The sequence below is a fragment of the Psammomys obesus genome, unplaced genomic scaffold (assembly GCF_907164565.1).
Source record: "Psammomys obesus unplaced genomic scaffold, mPsaObe1.curated_primary_1811, whole genome shotgun sequence".
Classification (NCBI taxonomy): domain Eukaryota; kingdom Metazoa; phylum Chordata; class Mammalia; order Rodentia; family Muridae; genus Psammomys; species Psammomys obesus.
The window spans coordinates 11,884,909-11,900,796 of record NW_026585742.1 but is presented as its reverse complement, the minus strand read 5'-3'; the positions used below and the strand labels follow the sequence as shown (position 1 = coordinate 11,900,796).

At 38.9% G+C, this 15,888-nt stretch overlaps 1 protein-coding gene across 4 annotated transcripts in view; it reads right to left on the bottom strand.

The window, feature by feature from the left end:
- Positions 1-15,888, bottom strand: part of Znf385d (zinc finger protein 385D) — a 416,968-nt gene that overhangs the window by 131,488 nt on the left and 269,592 nt on the right. The window lies entirely within an intron of this gene.

Genomic DNA, 15,888 nt, shown 5'->3' with positions numbered 1-15,888 from the left:
TCAGAAAGGCAAATGGGACAGACACCAGAAGAGAAAGAAAACAGGGAACAGGACAGGAGCCTACCATAGAAGGCCTCTGAAAGACTCTACCCAGGAGGGTATCAAAGCACATGCTGAGGCTCACAGCCAAACTTTGGGCAGGGTGCAGGGAATCTTATAAAAGAAGTGGGGGGGGGGTAATAAAGACCTGGAGGGAACAGGAGCTCCACAAGGAAAGCAACAGAACCAAGAAATCTGGGTCCAGGGGTCTTTTCTGAGACTGATACTCCAACCAAGAACAATGCATAGAGATAACCTAGAACCTCACTTTTATTTTTAACTTAATAAATGAGTCTTATACCAACAGGGGCTTAGCTTCGATTTCCTAAGTCACTGTTTTTCATGTATCCATCTTTTCTAGAATCACATTTTTTTTTTGTTGCTCTCCAAACCATGATGTCCTACCTTTTTTTGGAAATTACTGTTGTTCCATTCTAAAACATAATAATGTAAATCTAAAACTTCACCATAGCAGATTTCAATTTTCAAGACGAGTCACAGTAAATGCTCTGCCCTTATGTGTGTTCTTTTTGCAATGTGATGTCATTTCACTATCGATGAGTGGGAGCTGGCTTAGGTGGTCCAGTTTCTGCCAATAGAGTCCTCTGAATGGATGTGGACATGAATGATCAGGTCATAAATGAACCTAGCGCTATCTGAGTGTCACTGGGCACATACTGAGGTTTTGGGCTCTGAAAGGCCTGGGTCATACACCTGGAGCAGCCTGGAGTAGATGCTGAAGCTACATTTCTGGTTGAGGTTCCAGTCTGAGGTGAATGACTCCATGCAGCTACTCCTTCACTCTGCTACAGGTTGAGTCTCAACTCGCCACACCTAGAAGAGCTCTTATGTTGAAAAGGTGTCAGTTTAGCCAACAACCACACTGTGAAAGACACTAATATTTTCCATTACAAACTTTGGTTTATTTTTTAATATGAAGATAATTTCAGTAACCACTGAGTAGCTGAACATTTGGAAACCTATATTCTAAAAGTCTGGCTTGTAAGCCTAAGTAGGGATTGCTGCCTCTTTTATTTTATTGTTGCTGTTTTGTTTTGTTTTTGGTTTTTAATTTTTGGTTTTTCAAGACAGGGTTTCTTTGTGCAGCTTTGGCTGTCCTGGACTTGCTTTGTAGATTGGGTTGGCCTTGAACTCACAGAGATTCGCCCACCTCTGCCAACCTGAGTGCTGGGATTACTTGCCACTGCACCTGGTGGATTGCTGCTTCTTATAGTAATAAAGTTTTACTGAAGCAAAGACATGTTCATTTGTGTTCAGAAAGGCTTTTCTTTTTTGGTAGCATTTGGAATGGTGACATTGTGACAGAGGTGAGAAAATTGCTACCTGGACACTTCAAAATAAAATAAAATAAAATAAAATAAAATAAACTGTAGAGCAATAAATAGAAAAACAGAAAACTTTTTTGCTTTTCATATTTACTATTTCCTAACCTAAGCCAGTGGCATAAAAGCATGCATGTGATTTATGTGATTTGCACACTAGAGATACTACAACATGCACACACAAACACTAGTGTTCACATACACACAGAGAAAGAGCACAAAGCTTTGCAGCAAGAGATATTAGAAAGAGATATGTATATGATTCTAATTTATAATCCTAATATGGACTTGGGTGTGATATAAGATTTTAAAAAGCAAATATGTTCATCAACTGATCCACAGAGGACAGCTCTTTATAATGAAGTTTCTGTTTTTATATGGACTAAGAAGACAGCTGATGAAATCAGAAATTCCTAACTCTTTAGCACATTATAATGTTAGAAAAGGTTTTGAAGAAATTAAAGCAAACCTAGTTCTGATTTTTAAGCAAAGAAAAGATTTTTTAAAATCTATGTATAAGCTGAGTCAATCTATGACAAGTTGCTCACAAATGGAATCAGCTTGCTTTATAGTTTTTAAATGTGTTCTCTCTCTGTCTCTCTGTGTCTCTTGGTCTCTCTGTCTCTGTCTCTGTCTCTGTCTCTCTGTGTGTGTGTGTGTGTGTGTGTGTGTGTGTTGGGGGATAAACATTGTTAGTGAAATCCCATGTGGTTTCTTTCATTCATTATTCTTTGCATTATAACAATGAAGAGGAACCAGGGTAAGATGATCAATCCTCACTTAGAAAGACAAATGGGATGGACATTGGAAGTAGGAGAAAATAAGTAACAGGGCAGGGGCTTACCAGAGAGAGCCTCTGAAATACTCTACCTAGCAGTATATCAAAGCAGATACTGAGACTCATAACCAAACCTTCAGCAGAGTGCAGGGAATCATATGAAAGAAGGGGGAGTTAGTATGACCTGGAGAGGACAGGAGCTCTACAAGACCTAATATATGTGGGCACAGGGGTCTTTTATGAGACTGTATCTCCAACCAAGGACCATGTATGGATATAACCTAGAACCCCTACTCGGATGTAGCCCATGGTAGCTCAGTATCCAAGTGTGTTCCTTAATAAGGGGAACAAGGACTATATCTGACATGAAGTCAATGGCTGGCTCTTTGACCTATCCCTTCCCCCCAGGGAGGAGCAGTCTTGCTAGGCCACAGAGAAGGACATTGCAGCCAGTCCTGAAGATATCTGATAAGCTAGGGTCAGATGGAAGGGGAGAAGAATCTCCCCTATCAGTGGACTTGGAAAGGGGCAGGGAGGAGATGAGGGAGGGAGAGAGGGCGGGATTGGGGGGAATGAGGGAGTGGGATACAGCTGGGATACAAAGTAAATAACCTGTGATTAATAATAAAAAAAAAAGAAAAATTACAAAAAAAAAAGAAAAAACCTCAAAAAAAAAAAAAAAAAAAAGAAAAGAAAAGAAAAAGAAAAAGAAAAAGAAATTTTTACTGGCTCAATTTTGAAGAAATAAAAAAAAAAACTAATGTTCTCTACTAAGTGTAAACTTGACAGATGTTGATTTCATTTTTAATAATTTGTTTTATATTTTGAATTTGAATGCCTGTGTGAACATGTGTGTATGTGACATAAATGACAACTTTGCTAAATGAGAAGAACAACACTGAGCAATCTAGCAGACATGATGATACCAACCAGTAACCCAAATATGAGTTAGTGCTAACAAGGATTATGGGAGAGTAAGTGTTTGCTGTTTAAGACATAAGAGCCAACCTGGGAAGAATGAGAAATTATCTTAGCTCTGCCTCTTAAGATCTTTTAACCACAGTCAAGTTTCTTGAAACAAATCCTGAATTCTTCATGTGTAATTTAAGGATATCTACTGCTATTACAAAGGTATTCCCATAATCTTCAGTGGTCTCTAGCATAGCACTTTTAAATTATTTTTATCAAAGCTTTTGGAAAGGGCCTCTTTCTCTTCCATTATCATGAGCCACTAGAGAATTATGAAAGGCAGAAAGCCTTCATTCTTTGCATTAAGATTAAAACACAGAATTTGTGTTATCTCCTTCCTTCCTCATTGGCAATGCAGTGGGTCAAATCCAGGGCCTCTGTATTGAAGGCCTGCCTTCTACCATTGACACATTCATTTTGTTTTCTTTTATAATTAAATTTTAATTTTTTTAATATAATTATAGTTTATTCACTTTCCAAGCTGTAGCCCCCTTCCTCACTCCCTCCCAACCCACTGTCCCTCCCTCATTTCCTTCCATTCCCCTCTCCAAGTGCACTGATAGGGGAGTTCATCCTCCCCTTCTCTTTGACCCTAGCTTATCAGGTCACATCAGGACTGGCTGCATTGTTTTCCTCTGTGGCCTGGCAAGACCGATCCTCTCCAGGGTCGGGGGGTGGTCAAAGAGCCTGCCACAGAGGTCATGTCAGAAATAGTTCCTGTTCCCCTTACTAGGGTATCTTCTTGGATACTGGGCTGCCATGGGCTACATCTGAGCAGGGGATCTAGGTTATATCCATGAATGGTCCTTGGTTAGAGTATCAGTCTCAGAAAAGACCCCTGTGCCCAGATATTTTGGTTCTGTTACTCTGCTTGTTGAGCTCCGGTCCTCTTCAGGTCTTAGTTGTTTTAGTTTTGATAGATTTTAAAGGCCTTGTTTTCTACTTTTTTCTATTCCAAAAGTACATGCAAAAAAAATCAGGGTTTGACAGCACAGATTTTACTTTTGCCTCTGGTTTTACTTAGTCATACTGATAGAAGAATAAAAGGTTGAACAAAGCAGAACCTAAGAGCCACATGACTCAGAGTCATTTCCACAGTCCATTCTGCATGCTGATCTTTACCTTGGTCACGGCCAGTCTAGGGGTGATTTATTTGAGCAATCATATAAAGTGGAGCATTGTCAATACTGTCCCAAACTGCACTCCCACTGAAAGCAAAATCAACTAGAACATGAGTGTGGTCTGGGTGAGTAGCACCCACTCTTTCCAGTGGAGTTCTCTGCCTTCAAATTTGTCCTGTTACCAATGTCACAATTGAAAACTCAATATTCAATCACTAGAGATTTCTAAAACTTTTGTGGCTATAATGTTCTTTTGGAATGCGTACACTTTACCCTTGTTCATTCAAATGCTGATTTCTTTCTCCAACTCTCTGGTTTCAATCTGGACATTGCATTGTGATACTTATTCTAAGCATCATCTGTCTCAACTTTGTGTAAACATGCCAAAATAAAGCAACTAGCCACAATGTTGAACAATGGAAAGGAAGCAAGAAGAGAGGAAGGAGCCAGAGGAGAGGAAGGTGGGAGGCAGAGGAGGAGGGCAAGCAGAGAGCTGGGAGAACTGAGGCTGGAGAGAGAACTTGGAACGATGTGGAGAGACGGACTGGACCTAATATATCACTAAAAGCAAATATAATGTGGAAAATATAAATGTTAGGAAACTATGAGGGCTTAGAGGTTTAGGATGGAGTAACTATTGCCCAGCATTGTGTTCTAGATTAATTAAATAAATCATAGTCCCTGTGTGGTGATTTGGTTATACAGCGGTTTATGATTAACAGCAGCTTTAATAAAAGATAAACCAAAAGTAAATATTAATTGTCACCTACAACAAACTTTTTAAAGTTTCATAAAAAAACAAAATAATACAGTAATTTAATGATGAATCTATTGCAGTTATAATTAAAATAGCAAATTAATCGCTGGGGAAATGTTTAGTGTTCACACATTCAAATCCTGAGCTACACTGCCTAATAACCTCGATTTATATTGAAAAGCAAGAAAATGTAGAGTTTAGCTAGTAAAACTTACTGACTAAACACATTCAAATGGTTACTATATATTTGTATATTTGGAGTTTTTTTTTTTTTTTTGAAGCAAATGTAGTACTTTTGGGGTCAATATATAGTGTGATTCTCAAATATAGTAAAGTTCTATTTATGGATATCTTTACTTGCTAAGACCTAGATATTAAGGCTGACATGTGCTATGAGATGAAGGTGGCACTCTACAAGAAGTTGAAATCTTCATGCAGTGAACAAACAGAAGTATAACTAATGTCAGTGCATGCTGAGACTGAGTTTGCATAGAAGCCTCAAGTACTACTCAGGCAGAGAAGAGTGGAAAGCGATCTCTGTGTGTGTTGCTGTACACCCATGCAACTGTGCACAGAGACTGCATGCCTCTTTCTGCACAGTATTTGACATTCAGGGAGATAAAGGGAGGGTTATCCTATACCCTGGGCTTCTAATCCAATAATGATAGTGTTGGCCATGAGATAGAAAAAAGTATGGAGAACAGGCTGTAAAGAAGCACAAATAGAATCTCTCATCATGTTAAGGAGTTTAGAACTCAAGGTTATTAAAGTCAAGTGTAGGTCTAAACTGAACCACCTGTTTTTGATTTTTGTTTTTACTAAGAACTCTACAGAAGCCATTGTGTCCCAACCACAAGAATGATGCCATTAAAATTCTTTCCACGTTTGGTGTTCATGATTATTCTACATAATCTCATGAGAGCACATGTGACATTCTGTCACTTTTCATTGTTTAATTCCTTTGTTATATCTTTGATTTCTGTTTTCCAGCTTAATATTTCATCACATAAGATTCTGTGACTCAATCCATCTCTGTAAATAAGTGGCATAAAGAGTGGTAGGAGGAGCTCTTCTGTGAACATCAAAGACACAAATGTTATCAGAAGCTTGACTTACAGAAGCCACTGGGAATATTATTTTTTTTAACTTTTATTAATTACACTTTATTCATTTTGTATCCCCCCATAAATCCCTCCCTCCTCTCCTCCCGGTCCCCCCTCCCCCTTTCTGCATGCATGCCCCTCCCCAAGTCCACTGATAGGGGAGGTCCTCATACTCCAACCAAGGACTATCCATGTAGATAACCTAGAACCCTGACAATGCAGCCACTTCTGATGAGAACTGATAGACTAAGATCAGAAAGGAAAGGAGGACCTCCCCTATCAGTGGGAATATTAATTTAATTTCAAAGTTTAATTCTGTAATCTAGATATCATGGATATGGGTAATGTACTCAGCTTATCATTTATTTTATAAATTTTATACTTCTGGTAAAGAGAGTTTGATTCAAACATATATGTACTACCCATCTGGGTACACATGTGCATTTGTTCTGAAGGACTGCAGTTAACCCAGCCCTGAAATACACCACTCATTAGCTGAGATTTTAAACTGAGGCCGACTGGGAAACAGTAGACACAGGGTAGTGTAGTACCCTGTGTAGTAAGAATTTTGGTTTCTTTAAAAATACAGTTATGTCCTATAAGTACCGCGTGCTAACAGATTGTGCCACTGGAGCATCCACAAAGAAAGACAAACTTGGTATATACTCGCTTATATAGACCTACAAGATATGATAAACATAATGAAATCTACACACCTAAAGAAGATAATCAAGAAAGTGGACATGGGTGAAGATGATCAATCCTCATTTAGAAAGACAAATGGGATGTGCATTGAATGTATGACAGGAGTCTACCGCAAAAGGCATCTGAAAGACTCTACCTAGCAGTGTTTCAAAGCAGACACTAAGACTCATAACCAAACCTTGGCAGAGTGCAGGGAATCATATGAAAGAAGGGGAGTTAGTATGATATGGAAAGGATAGGAGCTCTACAAGGACCAAATATATCTGGGCACAGGGTCTTTCCTGAGACTGACACTCAACCAAGGACCATCTATGGATATAACATAGAACTTCTGCTTGGATGTGGCCCGTGGTAGCTCAGTAACCAAGTAGTTTTCCAAAGTAAGGGGAACATGGACTATTTCTAACAGGATCTCAAGGGCAGGCTCTTTGACCTCTCCTCCCCCCCCCCCCCCCCAGGGGAGGAGCAGTCCTGTTAGGCCACAGAGGAGGACTTTGCAGCCAGGCCTGAAGATACCTGATAAAACAGGGTCAAATGAAATCAGTGGACTTGGAAAGGGGCAGGGAGGAGACCAGGGAGGGAGTTGGGGAGGGGGATGGAATGAGGGAGCAGGATACAGCTGGGACACAGAGTTAACAAATTGTAACTAAAAAGAAAAATAAAAATTAAAAAAAAAAGTATACTTTGTAAAAAAGTGGAAGTGGAAAATCCCAGAAAGACTGAACGTTTTGTAAAAAAAAAAAAAATACAGTTATGTTAATATGAACATGTCTTTGTGTTAATCCCAGGAGTAGGATATGGGATTGCTTCAGATTGTCCACAGTAGCTAACTATAATGTATTTCATGTTCTGGTAGGAACATGATTTTTGCCAGCTGAAGATAGTTTAATTCTGGAAACGCTTGAGAGGTTATAAATGGTAGAACCCCAAGAAGGCCTGTGATGGCTGCTGCTCACTCTGCTGCTGCCCCTGCTGTTGTTGGTTCTGCTGCTGTGTTTGTTACTGCTGAACTGCTGGATTTCTGGATTGCTGACTTGCTGGTTTCACAGATTGCTAGATTTCTGGATTACTTGTTTGCTATTGTTGAATTGCTGGTTTGATGGTTATTCTGATGAAGATTAGACATGCCCTAGTATCCTGATGGTGCTGATTAGCAAAAAAGTACTTTAAATGAAAGTGCCTTTCCTCTCTTACCTTCATTCTCACCTACCTAGTTTACGGAGTTTCCAAAACAGATTGGGGTGAAAAAGTGAAGTAGATATAAGAACCCAAATAAAATAACTCAAAAAACTATACCTACAGGGTAGTGCTTTGTTTACCAGATCTTCATCTTATATAGAATCTGTAAAGGGATACCTATTATTATTTTTTAAGGGTGGTTTCTTTTTTTTTCTTCTTCACCTTTTTATTATTTTATTTTTATTTATTATTTTATTTTTATTTTTATTAATTACAGTTTATTCCCTTTGTATCCCACCTGTAGCTCCCTCCTTTTTCCCCTTCCAATCCCACACTCCCTCCCAGTGCAGCCAGTCGTGATGAGACCTGATAGACCAGGATCAGTTAGAAGGGGAGATGGACCTTCCCTGTCAGTGCGCCTACTATTATTGATCCCTCCTCCAGAAAACCCCTAGCCAGAGAATGTTGTGTCCCAACACAGTAGTTGAGAGGAAGTCAGGGTCATACCCAGAGGACCCTGTTATAAGTTATTAGTGATGATTATCCAGAGTGGTCAGCATTTCTCTAAGTACATCACGATTGCCTAACTTGACCATCCTCCTTCTCTCCTGCTCTGTTGAAGCAGCACATGAAGCTGTCAGATATCTCTAGTGCTTGGGGATTCTGTTTTTTGTCAGGTATACCTCTAACCTACTAATTTGTGGCTGCCATCTGTTTGTTTCAAAACAAAATCACCAAGCCCATAGAAGGCAGAGAGAATGTGTTTCACCTCTTTAAATGCACATGCAGTTATATACACAGATCAAGAACACAGGCAACTATAGATTCCAATGTAAAATTACACTCTAGTATATCAATTCATCATCAGCTCCTCTCCTGTCTTGAACACCATGCAGAATCATCTCAATGAGACTAATGCCAGAACCACAGAGTTCTAGATCCTACTGGTTTCACTACTCTTGCAGTAAGCAACCCTTGTCACAATTAAGAAACCATTGTACAATTCTTCTGTGACTCAGGCATAGTTTTATGGACTATGGCCCAAATTTTTATCCACTTTATCTAACCATCAAAATGCTATTGTCTTCATAGGCAAAAAAGGATGCATTTCTGTTATTTTCATGTCACCCTAAAAATGCAATTTGTCACCACCGATTCTTATATGAAGAAAATCATACTACTCAAATAAATGTCAGCTTTTTTCTTTTACTGCATTTTCTTTCCTATATTTTCAAACTCTTTTCTGATCTGATACTAGCATAGTCCATTACCATTTATAATACACTTGATAAAAACCCCTCTCTTAATCAACCTTGAGCCTATGCTGAGAAAAGAGAAAGTACTTGATGTGTAACTGGCCTCCCAATGGTGCTTCCACTCCTGTATGAGATGTTTGCAGTGGAATCTTTTATCTTAGGAGTGAGTGTCCTAGGGGAGTAGAGGCTTAGCTTGAGAAATGTCAGAAAAGATGAACCTGTGAGCCATCATAATCTCTACGTGCTATAGTGAAGTGGAAGTTTCTGGACTCACTTTGGTTAAGTGGTGTTTTATTGCAAGCTGGGCGTGTGATGTTTTGCTGTCACTCCTCATGTGTGATGGACATGACTTTGGCTACCTGAGAACATCTGTGGGTGTACTTTGAGGAGAAGATATTAATAGAGGTCCATGCAGAGTGAGACATTGCTTTTTAGATCAACATCACTGTGCTGATCTTCATGCTCTGACACTTGGCTTTGCAGTGAGAAATGTTCCAGAGAGCTTTTCCAGGCAATCCAACTGAGTCTTTAGGCTTTTGCTGTTTCATGTTGGCCTTTGGACTGAACTACTAAAATCCTGATGACTGAGTCTGGTAATCTAATGACCCATTGACCCTGATCAGCAGGAAGTCAATAAAATAGGACTATAGCCCTTTTCCCTAATAATCTCCTACCTAAGGTTTCAGGGGATTGGAAGGAAGTTAAAGGTCTTAAGAACCCTAAATAAAGTAGGTTTGGTAAAAAATCTAAGACTATACTATAGAGGACTGGTCCCTGATCCATGAGTCCCATACATTCCTGAATTTCCTCCTATGTCCACAGTACTGATTCAAAACCCATAAAACTGTACCTCTAAATGCTGCTTGTGAAGATGCAATGTAATATTTTAGCAAGAACATGAAAGATAATTATAGTAGACCATAATGCTTTTGAATAGCTACATAATATTCACCATACCATATCATATAGGCAAATATATCATTCAGGCAAATACATAATGCATAAGAGACAGTACTTCCTGAAGTCAAGCCCAGGTTGGTTATTTTGTTTAGCATTTGAGACATTTGGAGCCTGATCCATGAAAGCAAACTCTTCTCACCTTCTTCATAAAAACAGAAACAGATGTGATCTGCACTTGTCATCCATCCAGAACTCATAATCCAGTTTTTTTTTTGGTTGATTTCTCCATAAAAACAATATCTAGGCTTTTCTCACCAGATCAGTATTGTCACTGTATAACTCCTACCTAAACCCTAAAAATGTAATACATCATACATCCTCTTTGTGGGAAGAAAAGTTCCGTCTCTGTAAATCCTGAGTATATTTTCTGAAGTCCAGTAAACATGTAGAGCCAATGACTAATCTAGATCTTGGTACCTTTATGTCTCCAGGTTGCAATTTTAAATTTAAAGAAAAATAAAAAACAGTAAACTGAGTACATAATGTCTAACTTATAAGGCTGAAGAGTGCAAATTTGAATTTTGATTTAGTGTCTTTGCCTGATGAACATGTTTTCAACTAGGAGTTGGTAAAGAAAACCGTGTAATTGGAAAAAATGTTCTCAATCTTTGCCATATACTCATATACTATATACTCATATACATAAACTATATATTCAATAGACTAATTAACTCCTGACTGATCATCATTGAAGGGTGGTTGCAAATGTCAAATATTTTTCACCTGTGTTTAGGAGGTCTCAAAAAGCAAGACAAAACAAAACATGTAAACTTCCTTAGGGGCTCCACTTGATGAACTTTTATAAAATTCAAAAGTATAAAATTTGATTACCAGTGGAGACAACTGTTTCTTAACAGAACCATCTAGAAGGAAAAAGTGAAATTCTAAAGGTTGCTGTTTCCAAATGCTGAACTTTCCTTTTCATTTTATTTATTTGTTTATTTTGTTTGTTTATTTACTATTTATGACAAGAACTTTTGTAGCACAGGCTATTTTCAAACTGAGCATGTGGTTGAGGTTAGTTTGAACTCCTGATCCATTTTCTTCCATCCTCCATGTGCTAGGATTATAGGCAGGCACCACCACTTCCAAATAAGGACAATTTTAAAAATTATTTTTCGGACGTCCTCCTCCATCTGACCCTAGTCTATCAGGTCTCATTAGGACTGGCTGCATTGTCTTCCTCTGTGGTGTGGCAAGGCTGCTCCTCCCTTGGGAGGGGGGCTTAAAGAGCCCGCCACTGAGTTCATGTCATAGACAGTCCCTGTTCCCCTTACTAGGGAACCCACTTGGATACTGAGCTTCCATGGGCTATAGCTGAGCAGGGGTTCTAGATTATATCCATGAATGGTCCTTGGTTGAGGGACAGAGGGTAGGATTGGGAGGAAATATAGGAGGGGGCTACAGATGGGACACAAAGTAAATAAACTCTAATTATTATAAAAATATTTTTGGAATCTGCTAAATATTGGTTCTTTTAACTAACATTCATGGAAATAAATATTGGCTCTTGTAACCAACATTCATGGGAATGCAGGACTGAACCTGGGACTGGCCCAGAGAAGGTTGAGGTCAGGGTGGGGTAGAAGATTATTGCTCACCAGTGTCTCCTCTACCTCCTGTCACAAAGTAGTCAGAACCAGCCACAGAATTTTCCAGCACAAATTGACAGGAATGTGTTCTGTCACTTTCACTGAAATTTCAGCTATACGAGCTGAGGACTCATGACCTTCTTTTCCAACTGATGTGGAATTAGAGGCACAGTAGAGGCCTTTTCAGCAGCCTAGTCCTGGTGGTAAACCCATGTGGAAAGGGACAACACAGCTGAGATATTAGACAAAAAAATAATGAGTTGCTGCCAAATCTACTGGGATATGGAGGTTATGACTTCTGTTTAACCCAGGCTGATATAACTGCTAAAACAAAGAATAAAGAAGAGTCCTCAGACTATAAAGATCAGGGAACAATGAGATAAAGAGCATAATACTGTCATTTATAAATTCATCATTCAACAAAAGCATGCCACAACATAGTTACATTTTTTTCAAGTTAATTTGGATATAATCTTTATTACTTTTTGATATCTGTTTCACATTTTAAGTGTCTACTTTACTTGGTATTGTTTTGTATATGAATTTAAGTGTAGGACTGTTCGGGACACCTATGAAGTCCAGAGAGCAACTTGTGGGAGTCAGTTATCTTCTTCTACTGTGATAGCTCTAGGTATCAAAATGAGACCCTCAGGTTTGAGCAGTAACCATTTTTACCTGAAGAGATATCTCAATGGCCCTACTTTTTGTTGTTGTTGTTTGGAGAATATAATATAATTATATTAATTGTCCTTTCCCTTCCTTCGAAATCCTCCCATAAAGTCCCTCTTGCTCTTTTTCAAGTTCATGGGCTTGTTTTACTTTAGGAATTTTTGCATGTGTGTGTGTGTATGAATATATATTTATATGTACATATGTGTATATATGTATTTGTCTTAGTGTTTTCTTGCTGTGAAGAGACACTACAACTATTACGACTTTTACAAAGGGAAACATTTAATTACGGTTTGTTTACAATTTCAGAAGTTTAGTCCATTGGTGTAATAGGTATAATAGGCAGTAATTGTGCTGGAAGCATTGAGAATTGTATAGCTGGGTCCCAGGCATCAGGAGGACATGGAGTCATTGAGTCTGGCCTGGACCCCGAAAACCTGAAAGCACAACCCCTAGTGACACATTTCCTCCAAGATAACAACACCTACTCCAACAATGCCATACCTCCTATTCCTTTCAAATAGTGCCACTCCCTAAGCATTAAAGTATATGAGTTAAGGGAGGCCATTATTCTCCACATTCTACTCCCTTGCATCCATAGGTTTGAAGCCATAACATAATGGAAACCTGCATTTAGTCAAACTTTAAAAGCCCCCATATTGTATCACAGTCTCAACACTGTCCAAAGTTCAAAGTCTCTTCTGAGACTCATGGTAAGCAAAACAACAACAACAACAACAATAATAATAATAATAATAATAATAAAGCATTTGTAACACTTCTAACATACAGTGGCACAGAATATAAATTGTCGTTCCAAAAGGGAGGAAAGACAGCGTAGTGGGAAATGTTATACTAAAGCAAGACCAAAAACCATCAGGCAAACTCTGATATCAAACTTTAATATTATGACTGACACTAAAGTGCTTTTCAGATATCCAATTCCTTTAAGTGTACTGCAACTTGCTTTTACCTCTTGGGTTAGTTCTACACCCAGTCGTCAGCTTTTTTTGGCAGATATCCCATGACTCTGGCATCTCGAATGAAATGCCTCAGACTCTAGGGGTCTCCATTAAAGTCCAGGCTTCAGCTTCACAGGTTCATACATGGCCTTCCTGGGACTCCATTCAGGGAAACCTTTGACAAACACTTAGTCTCAGTGGCTTTCCTCAGGTGAATTCCACAACCTCTTTCTTTTGTCTTTGACTCTAAATCCAGAATAATATAGACAAGCTGTGAAATTCTCCTACTTGGTGGGACTGGGGGTTGGTCCCCTCATTCAAACACATTTCACTACCTTTCTGTTATAGATGGTTTCCTTCACTGCCTAAACTTCCTTTATTTCATTTTCACATGTCAGAAGCTTAGATCAGAGGGGACTTTCTTTGAGGTTAGCACTCCCTTTATTCCATTTATCATCAGGCTCTTTTTTTTAACACTTTTTTAAAATATCCTTAATTACTGTATTTAACTCTTTTGCTCCTGGTGCTCCTTTTCTCCTAAAACTGCATATTTTGTATAATTAAGCTTCCCCCTTTTAATTTTAGAGCAGTATGAGAGTGAACACCATGCACAGTACTTGATTGGAGTATGAATCTCAGAAAAAAACCTTGTGCTCAGATTTTTTGGTTCTGTTGCTCTCCTTATAGTGTTCCTGTCCTCTCCAGATTTTATTATTTCCCACTTCTTTTATAAGATTCCATGCACTCTGCCCAACAGTTGGCCATAAGCATCTGCTTTGATAGTGTGCAGGGCAGAGCCTTTCAGAGGCCCTCCGTGGCAGGTTCCTAACTTGTTTTCTGTTTTCTTCTTCTTCCTCTTTGCCTTTCGGGTTGGGGATTGAGCATTTTAGTCAGAATCCTCCCCCTTGATTAGTTTCTTTAGATGTACAGATTTTAGTAGGTTTATCCTATGTTATATGTCTATATGAGTGAGTATATACCGTGTGCATCTTTCTGCTTCTGGGATAGCTCACTCAGGATGATCCTTTCCAGTTCCCACCATTTACCTGCAAATTTCATGATTTCCTTGTTTTTCATTGCTGAGTAATACTCCAACCAAATACCATGCATAGAGATAACCTAAAACTCATGCACAGATGTAGCTCAGGGCAGTTCAGTGTCTGAGTGGGTTCCATAATAATGGGAAGAGGGACTGCCTCTGACATAATCTGATTGACCTGCTCTTTGATCACCTCCCTCTGAGGTGGGAGCAGCCTTACCAGGCCACAGAAGATGACAGTGCAACCACTCCTGGTGAGATCTGATAGACTAAGATCAGAAGGAAGGAGAGGGGGACCTCCCCTATCAGTGGACTTGGAGAGGGGCATGCGTGAAGAAGGCAGAGGGAAGGTGGGATTAGGAAGGGAGGAGAGAGGGACTTATGGGGGGATACAAAGTGAATAGTGTAATTAATAAAAGTTAAAAAAGAGTGAACACTAATAATTAATCACACAACAGAGTAGTACAAGTCTGCCTTGAAATCTCATCTGCCAACATCATTAATCCCAAACTCTTCAATTTAGCCTCATACAGATTTTTTTGGACATGAGGAAAAAGTGGGCACATCATTGCCAAAGTGTCACAAGACAGTCTTTAGGCCACTCACTAATATTTTTTCCTCTGAAACTTCTTGAGCTGTGCTCAGTAGAAATTGCTCTCAGCAGTCTTCAGTGACCCATTTAGCCTCACTTAAAGCATTCAACTGCTACTATCATTTCTGCATTAGAAAACTATCTACACTTCTCTGTGCGAGAGTGGCTTTGGGTATATCTATCCTTGAACAGTTATTTGACAGCAGAAACCATGTTCACCAGCTTTCTTACCATGACATATTTCTCCACAGCCATCAAACTTCATTATGAGAGAAAAGGCAAGTGTTTTTATCATGGATTTCTGCATTTATAATAAAGTGGAAACAAATGGGATCTACAGACAGACACTAAAATGATTATCTATAATCTGTAACAAAAAGAGACCAGGTTACAACACAGAAACTAAGGATGCATACAGCCTCAGCCTTCCATTGTACACCAGCTCGTAGGGAAGGGTGTGGTACATGTATCAATAGCGCCTTAATTTGGAACATTCAGTGTGGTATGAAAATATGTAGTCCCTTTTAGATTCACACAGAAGTATCCACAATCCAAGATCACTGGAACATTAAGTATGTGCCTCATGACTTAAATGTACAGTCACTTTAAGCTGTTCTCCTTCTTAGTATTTTATATTTTTATGTTTATACTCAAACAGTTCTCTTCTGATTAAGACATCTCTGGAATTGAGGCTATGAACATTATCTTTTCCTCACACATGCTACTCTATATACAGAGTAAACCCATATATACTCTGGAAGGCAATGGTCTCACTAGCCCCTGTGTTCTAAATTCTATATTCTAGAAAGTAATTTATTACA